This window comes from Canis lupus, chromosome 36 (assembly GCF_003254725.2).
Source record: "Canis lupus dingo isolate Sandy chromosome 36, ASM325472v2, whole genome shotgun sequence".
NCBI lineage: Eukaryota > Metazoa > Chordata > Mammalia > Carnivora > Canidae > Canis > Canis lupus.
Window position 1 is genome coordinate 23,528,013 of NC_064278.1, and position 8,394 is coordinate 23,536,406.

Sequence of the window (8,394 nt, forward strand, 5' to 3'; positions counted from 1 at the left end):
CTTTTGCTTCTTGCTGAGCCACAGGGTTTACTTGGGACTTCCCCTTAACTGGCCTGGCCATGGTCTATCACAGCCGTGAAGAACAAATAATACAACAAATGAGTGACTCCAAACTATTTGCCATTTCCACCAAAGAAATTTTAAGGTGAAGAGTAACAGTCTATCACAGTACAGTAAACATGTCAGTGCAGTGACCCCTGTGACAACATTTAGAGGCAAAGCTGTTTTGATGGCTAATTTAGAGATGTGATTCAGAAAACTGTCTTGATAATCTAAACCCCCTGGTTGTCATGAGGACTATTTCACCCAACAGGTCCCCCTGGAGCCCTTAGCACAGACTTTTTTAGGGACTGAAATAATCACGTCTGCCAGATGAAGACTTGGCTAAAGCTGGATAACACCTATAATTTTTTACTATCCACCTTACCTACTTTTCCAGATTCCATGCAGACCCTGGCTCATTTACGTGGCTTCTCACATTCTCCAAAATCAAGACTTCCCCCTGTGCTTTTGATATTTTTATTTCTTGGATCATATTCATTCGTATGTTTATTGATTCACCCCTTCAGGAAACATTCGTGAAGCATCTATTATTTCCCAAGCGGTGTTCTGGGCTCTGAGAACACAACAGAGATAAAGGACACCACTTTTACTTCAAGGTGTTCACATGCTAGTTGGGAAGGCAGACAAAGAAACGCCTGACAGAGGTCTGCAGATGTTTCCAAAACCAACTATGTCATATATTATTTTTAAATCACCCTCACTTTGCATGGTGTGGGATCCGAGTTCTAAGAGGACCTCCAATGTCCTCACCTCCTGATCTTTATCCTCTTATTCAACTCCTTCCCGCATTGAATCAGTGCTAGCCTGCATGACCAAAATAGAACAGAAATGGCTTCTGAGATCATAAAGGGTGCCACAGCTTCTACCTTAGTCTCTTGGATTGCTCACCAGCCAGCTACATACTATGAGGATGCTAGCATGGCCCATGAAAAGTCTACTTAAAGAGGAATTGAGACTCCTGGCCACAGCAAGTATGAACTTACCAGTTGTATAGGATGGCCACCCTGGAAGCTAATGCTCTGGCCTAATCAGATCTTTGGATGGGTGCGACCCTGGCCAGCATGCGACTACAACCTCATGAGAGATCCCAAGTCAGAATCAGCCAGCCAAGCTAATCCCAAATTCCTCACCCACAGACACCATGAGAGATAATAAACTATTATTATAGTTTTAAGGAAGTAAGTTCAGAAACCATTTGTTACATGGCATTAGGTAATTAGATAATACAGACAGGCTATGCTTTGTCTTCTGTTATGCTTTTTCTTCTGCTTGGAATCTCCTTGCATATGTCCTCCATTGCAGCTTCCTCATCTTTTAAGGTACAACACAAACATCACCTATTCTAATAATGCTTTTCTTGTTACAACAATCTCAGATCTGTACCAGTTACCTGGCACATTGCACATATCATAATTCCTTGTCTATTTGTCACAACTATTTCTAGATTATGAGCAATCTAAGAACAGGTTGTGCTGTATTCAGTTTATAACATCACAGTACTAGCCTAGGGTCTTACACATCATTTGTGTGCAATAACGATGTGTTAAATGAATGATATGTGTGATCAGTGATAGACTGTGGTACATAAACAAAATGTGCGTCTACATGTTTATGTGTTATTTCAAGGGCTCTTTTGTCTTTTTATTTTTCTGATGTCAAAATTAGAATGGGGCATGAACTTCATCTATTATACCTTTTCTGCCTGCCTACGGCATTTAATATAGTGCTGGATACTCAATGTGTGCTCAATAAAGGTTGACTGACTAAGCATTTAATCCCTTAAAACAGAAATTCAATAAATGTAGTCCCAGTGACCTGAAAGAGTAATGTTTCTCCTTGTGTGTCTAATGGATTACCAAAGAGTGTCTTAGAGCCAGGATTTTAGAAACAATTGTCAATGCCAAACTCAAGGACACAGCTATCACTGAATAGGGCTTGCCTCAGAGAAAGATAATTCCCAAAGGATAATAATAAGCTGAAGAAATTTAGGTGTACTCAGTCCATAGAAATCTAGACTCCTTAGATGTAAAGGACACCCTCTGACCCCTATGCCTACCTCCAAATGAAAGATTTCCTTTTGGGGGAGTGGGTGTGAATATCCCATCTTAAGTCAAGAGAATAGTCAGAGCCTGAAAGTCAATATTAGTGACAAGGCTACATAAGAAATACCTGAATTGCCACAGTGGAAGTTAACTGCTGCTAATTCCTGTCTAAGCAACACCTGCAATGTTCGGCCACCCGTCCTCTCCGTAGCCAGTGCTGACTCTGCTCACCAAAAAATCTCATGCTTCCTGCTTGAGATGCTCCCCCTCTCAACACCATCCTAAAGAGTCACTTTTACCCTTTAGGATACAAAGCTCTTGGCTATAGCACTGTCTGCGACTGGCTTCTCTTAATTTCCCTTTATCTATGCTGTGTCTCCACCTTAACCCATTGGTTTATTCTCTTGGGTGGATTTCCTTTCATCTACTCAAGTATCACTTATGAACCAGTGACTAATTCATTCCTTTTCAGTTTCCACAGTAGGAGCTTTATTAATTGGGGAGTAATTGCTGATATCACCCAAACTTTTAAGAAGAAGAACCAGTTGATTATTTTTTTAAAAGAAAGCAGCCCAGGTTCTGATGATAGAAATTACTCTTAAAAATACTTCTTCATGATATTTGGTATAGTCAGCATTACAGAAATGATGGTAATACTTTGTCCAATGAGAGGAAAATATAAAAGTAAAGGGAATATAATAAACATCAAGCCTTACAATATACTAACATTTACCATTCAGATTTTCAATAACGTAATAGAGCACCAAAGCAGGTTTTATTATTCAACACATTTGCCTCTGGATTATCCATCAGAAATGTAAATGCCCCTAATTCAATCATGTTTATCTTGTAGGTATATTAGTAACTTCACTGTTGATGGCTTTTGTGTATTGTATTCAAATGTATGTTTGTTATTATGAGAACAATAAATATAATTTTATGAAAGAAAGAGACAAAATTACATAAAGTGAAATTATATATAAAGGGAATGGAATAAAGTAAAAATTATTAATAGAAACAGAGCTTTAGGAAATAAATTGATTTTAAAATTAACATTATGGTATGGAAGGTTTTTAAAAATTTGAATACCCTACAAAGAATTAAAATGATTCATGGATGTGTTTTGGCTCTGAAACTTACTTAAATTTAATAATTTAGCCTGAAAAATCCTTGGTATTTTATTAAAAAGTTCAATAAGGAATAGCAAATAAAGCGTGATCATCACAACCTTCAAGTGCTATTTATTAAGCTCCTGTCTACCTCCCTTAAAATCATATGAAGTACATAAATAACAAAATAGGGGCGCATTAAAAATTGATCTTTGTGTAGATTCTATGTTCATTCTCATCCCTGTCTTCCTTTACAGTAATTTCTACCACTATCACCACATTTTATAAAGCACCCACTGTGAGTCAAGAAATGCACTAATCACTCTAATGCATTATCTTATTTAACATTCCAGACAACCTATGTAAGGACTCAACATGGTGCAGATGGGGAAACTGAGGCATAAGGAAGTCAAAAATTTGTCCTAGATCACAGAAGGGCAAGAGACAGAATTCAAAGCATGTCTATTTGATTCCAAATCCTGAGCTCTTACTCATTCTACTATTAATTATTAAATCTCCTTCAAAAGACTTTCCCACTTCTCTAGCCCACAAAAACCTCATTCCCTTTTCTAAGTCAAAGCTTTTTCTATGTGTATCATATTTTCATTACACACTGGTTTACAGAATGTTATGTACGTGTGTAAAGTGTGTAAAATTTGTTCAACTAGACTGTAAACTTCATGAATGTAGGCTTATGTCTAATATGTGTCATACTACTATCAAAAAATAAATAAAAGATAACAAGTGTTGGTGAGGATGAGGAAAAGAGAGTCCTTGTACACTGTTGGCAGGAAGGTAAATAGATACGGCTATTAAGGAAAACAGTATGGTAGTTCCTTAAAAACTAAAAATAGAACTGCCATATGATCCAGCAATCCCCCTTCCCACCAAGGGAAATGAAATAAATGCCTTAAAGTGATGCCTGTATTACCATGTTCACTGCAGCATAGTCAAGATATAAAATAAGTGTCCATTGATGGATGAATAAAGAAATCGTGACATACATACATATGCATATGTCACATACACATATACACGTGTATTCAGATATACACAAGTGTCACATATCTACACACATCACATATACATATATGTCATAGCTGTATCTACATCCAAAATATATGATGGATATGATTCAAGCCTTAAGAAAGGAAGACATCCTGCCATTTGCAATGAACCTGGAAGACATCACACTAAGTGAAACAAACCAGACTCACTAATATGTAGAATCCAAAAAAACTGAATACCTAGAAGCAGAGAGCAATGGTGGTTAGGATGGTGGGGCAGGGAGGTAGGGGAAATGGGGAAATACTGGTCAAAGGGTACAAAGTTGCAGTTTTATTGGATGAACAAGTCTAGAGATCTAATGTACAGCATGATGACTATAATTAATAATCCTATATTAAACAATGGAAATCTGCTGAGAAAAGATTTTGGGTACTCTCATCACACACACACAAAAGATAACTACATGAGATGATATGCTAATTAGCTTTACTATAGTAATCATTTCACTGTTATATATATAAAATCATCATGCTGTATACCTTAAATATATACTTTTATTAAAAATACATACATACATGCAAAAAATATGTGCCATATACTCTTCCAATTTAGCAAACCACTTCCTCATATATAAGTACTCAATAAATACTAGATGAATTGTGTTAAGTGTGACCATGTAAAATAGACATTGATGGTTAATAAGATATTTAGCACATTTAATATAATATAGTCCTAATATTATACTAAGTAATTTATATGAATTATCCTCCTTTAACCCTCATTTACTTCCTGTGAGGTAGGCTTCATCATGCCCATTTTATGACAAAGAAATGGAAGAAATATCAAATAATTTGACCAAGGTCACAAAGATAACTAGTGGCAGTCTGGGACTCAAATCCAAACTGTCTTTAAAAAAAAGAAATCTGTATTCTTATCATCTACTACACTGTTATATTAGGACTTGGCTAGGGCAAGTGATATCAACCAAATTGTCTTTGTTTCTGGGTAAAGGGTGAATAAGAACTGATTAAATAGAAAATATGTATCATTGTTACATACTGTATATCTGAGTACATGGAACTGAGTATCAAGGATGTGACTGACTAGTAATTTAATATTTACCATGGAGTAGGGGAGAAGGAGGTATATATAGGTATATCTAGATATATCCCTCACCTGGGGGAGAGAAAACTGAATTCAAAGATATTATCTGTAATCCTTCTAGAAATAACACCTTTTTTTAAAAAGATTTTATTTGAATAAATAAATTTGAGAGACAGAAGAAGAGGTAGATCATGCAGGAGCCTGATGTGGGACTCGATCCCAGGACTCCAGGATCATGCCCTGAGCCGAAGGCAGGCGCTTAACCACTGAGCCACCCAGGGATCCCTAATGCCTCATATTTAAATAGCTTCTGACTTCATAGGAGATTGCCAACCATTTCTTTTTCATTAAAGATTTACTTATTTATTTGAGAGAAAGAGAGTAAGCACAAAGGGGAGGGGCAGAGGGAGAGAGAGAATCCTAAACAGACTCCCTGCTGGACCCACAGCCCAAGGCAACCTCAATCTCATGACCCTAAGGTCATGACCTGAGCCGAAACCAACAGTCAGATGCTTAATTGAGCTACCCAGGTGCCCTGAGATTGCCAGCTATTTCTATTGGAGAAGGGAAGTTACTTTTACTTTATTTTTACAATTTGAAGTTTTGAGATGAATTGGTTTTAACATAAGAGATATTTCATAGCCCATTATTAATGCATTATTAAAAATAACAATCTCAAATGTTCTTTTTTTATCGCAAATCTCTGGGGAAATATCACCTACTCCTCCTACCTCAAGCTTGTATTATATTAAATATTTTATTCTTTCACAGGGGTCAACCTGGAACCATTCCTTCACCTTCTCTTGAAGGTGTCCTTTCCTGATAGATGATTCACACCAAAAGAGATTCAATCAAAACAATTCATAGGGCAGGAGGAGAGATGGAGAGTGTTCAGTGAGCAAGGACTGACTTCCACTGTAATTTCTTATAAGCTGATGACTCACCTCTGTTGCAAATACCAGTGTTATTGAGTGCTTCTGCTCTGCTATCTCTACAGCTTTGCCAAAGATGGCCACAATGGACTGGAAATATCCTTATTTGTTGGGAAGCAGTACTTTTGATAGTTTACAAGGTAGCCATATCAATAGTTAATAAACTCATCAATATCCAGGCGCAAAATTGATTTTAGTGAATACAGAACTGAGCAAAGTACTTAGCAGATTTTCCCTTTGGCCTTTTAAAAAACTGCATTTAACTATACGTCCCTTCATGGTACCGGATTTTTTTTAATGGTTAATATGTCTGGCCGACAAAGTAAAAATATAGATCTATAAAGGATTATTAATGATGAAGAACTGAAGATACAGAAGGAAAAAGTGAGTTGCTGCAGAATGAGATACAGCTGAGCAAGGCAGAAATAAAGAGAAAAATGGTCTTAACAGCATGGAGGAGGATTGTTTCAATTCCAACCTCAAGAAAAAATTCATTGCCCCAGGGAATTGGCTAGAAACATACCTTTTATGTTCATTTCAGCATTATTTGTAATGGTGAAGACTTAAAAACAATATAAATGATCAGTCATTATGGTTCACTCATGTGAGAAAACACTATATAGCCATAAAAATAGGTTGTAGAGGAATATTTAATGACATGAGAAAAATTCAGTCAATATTATAAAGAAATAAAAACAGATTACAAAATGGTAGATACATGATGAAAATTATATAAAACACAGAGATACTCACATGCACATACATAACATAAAGATGGGAAAAATAAACACCAAAATGTTATTGGTACTTAGCTTATGAGCTTATAGATGAGCTTTAATATTCTTCTCTGTACTTTTGTATATTTCTCAAATTTCCTGTAATCAACATGTAATATCTTTATAATTATAAAATAAAAACAATACTTTGCATCTTTATTTTTTAATTTTATTTTTTTTAAGAACTACTTGTTTATGTTAGAGAAACTGGAGGGGGAGGGACAGAGGGAGAGAATCTCCCCCACTGAGCACAGAGCTCCACGCGGGGCTTGATCCCATCACCCATGAGATCATGATCTGAGCCGAAACCAAGAGTCAGATGCTTAACCTACTGAGTCACCCAGGTACCCCAATACTCTGCATTTTTAAAGGAGAAGAAGAAAACAAAGAGAACTTCTATTTTTGACAATAAGGCTGAGTAGCTACCCTCAACAGCTCTTTGGGTAAAAAGAAATTCTGGGCTAAAATATAAAGGAAACAAATATATGAAACTCCTATTAAAACATATGGCCAGGATGGTAGAGATAAACAGTCTAAAGCAAGATCAAAGGGGAAATTCAAAGAGGTAAGCAATAACTCAACTGTCTTTCCACTCTGAGGGATATGCCAAACTAGTGGACGGAGCTTCCATTTTCGGAGCCCTGTGGAACGTGAGCACTGGGGTGTGGAGCTGCCTACCGCCAGCCCAGAGTGCTGACCATACGAATCTGCTCTTAGCTTGATGTTCAACGTTTCAAACTGGTAGTTTGAAATTGGCCATGTGAATATTTATAACACAAAAACTGCCAAGTAGAACAGATCAGGATTTTTTTTTTTTTTTCCCCAGATTGCCAGTCCTTATGCATTTACAAGTTTAGGAAGCAAATCTGAGGGCCTATGAAAGAGTGAGACTCTAACTGTAGACCGCATAAAGTTGGGTACCAAAGATCTCCACAGTTAGTAGGAGAGAGAAGTAGAAATTAAGCCTATTCTACAGAAGAAATAATCAAAGAAATAAACTTGATGCTAGGCGAGGGGCAAAATATCTTCCCTGAGTTCAGTGTCACAAAAGTTTTGGGACCTGAAACTCCTACTACTACTTACATGGCTCACAGAACTTAAAGCCAAAATTCAAAAGTGATCCCAGTTGATAGAACCCCCAGGCTTCTGGATGATTCAAATGCAAATCCTCTCTGTGGAAACACACTAAAACTCAGCCTCAAAAATGAGCACAAGTGAAAAATATTAGCTCACATTAAAAAATTGAAAATAGCGCCCATGAAAATAAGACAATAGGAAACAAAACAGTAAAATCAGACCTCCAGAAGTTTTACATACTTAAGCAGGGCACAAATTAGAAACAAGTTTAATATAAATAAAG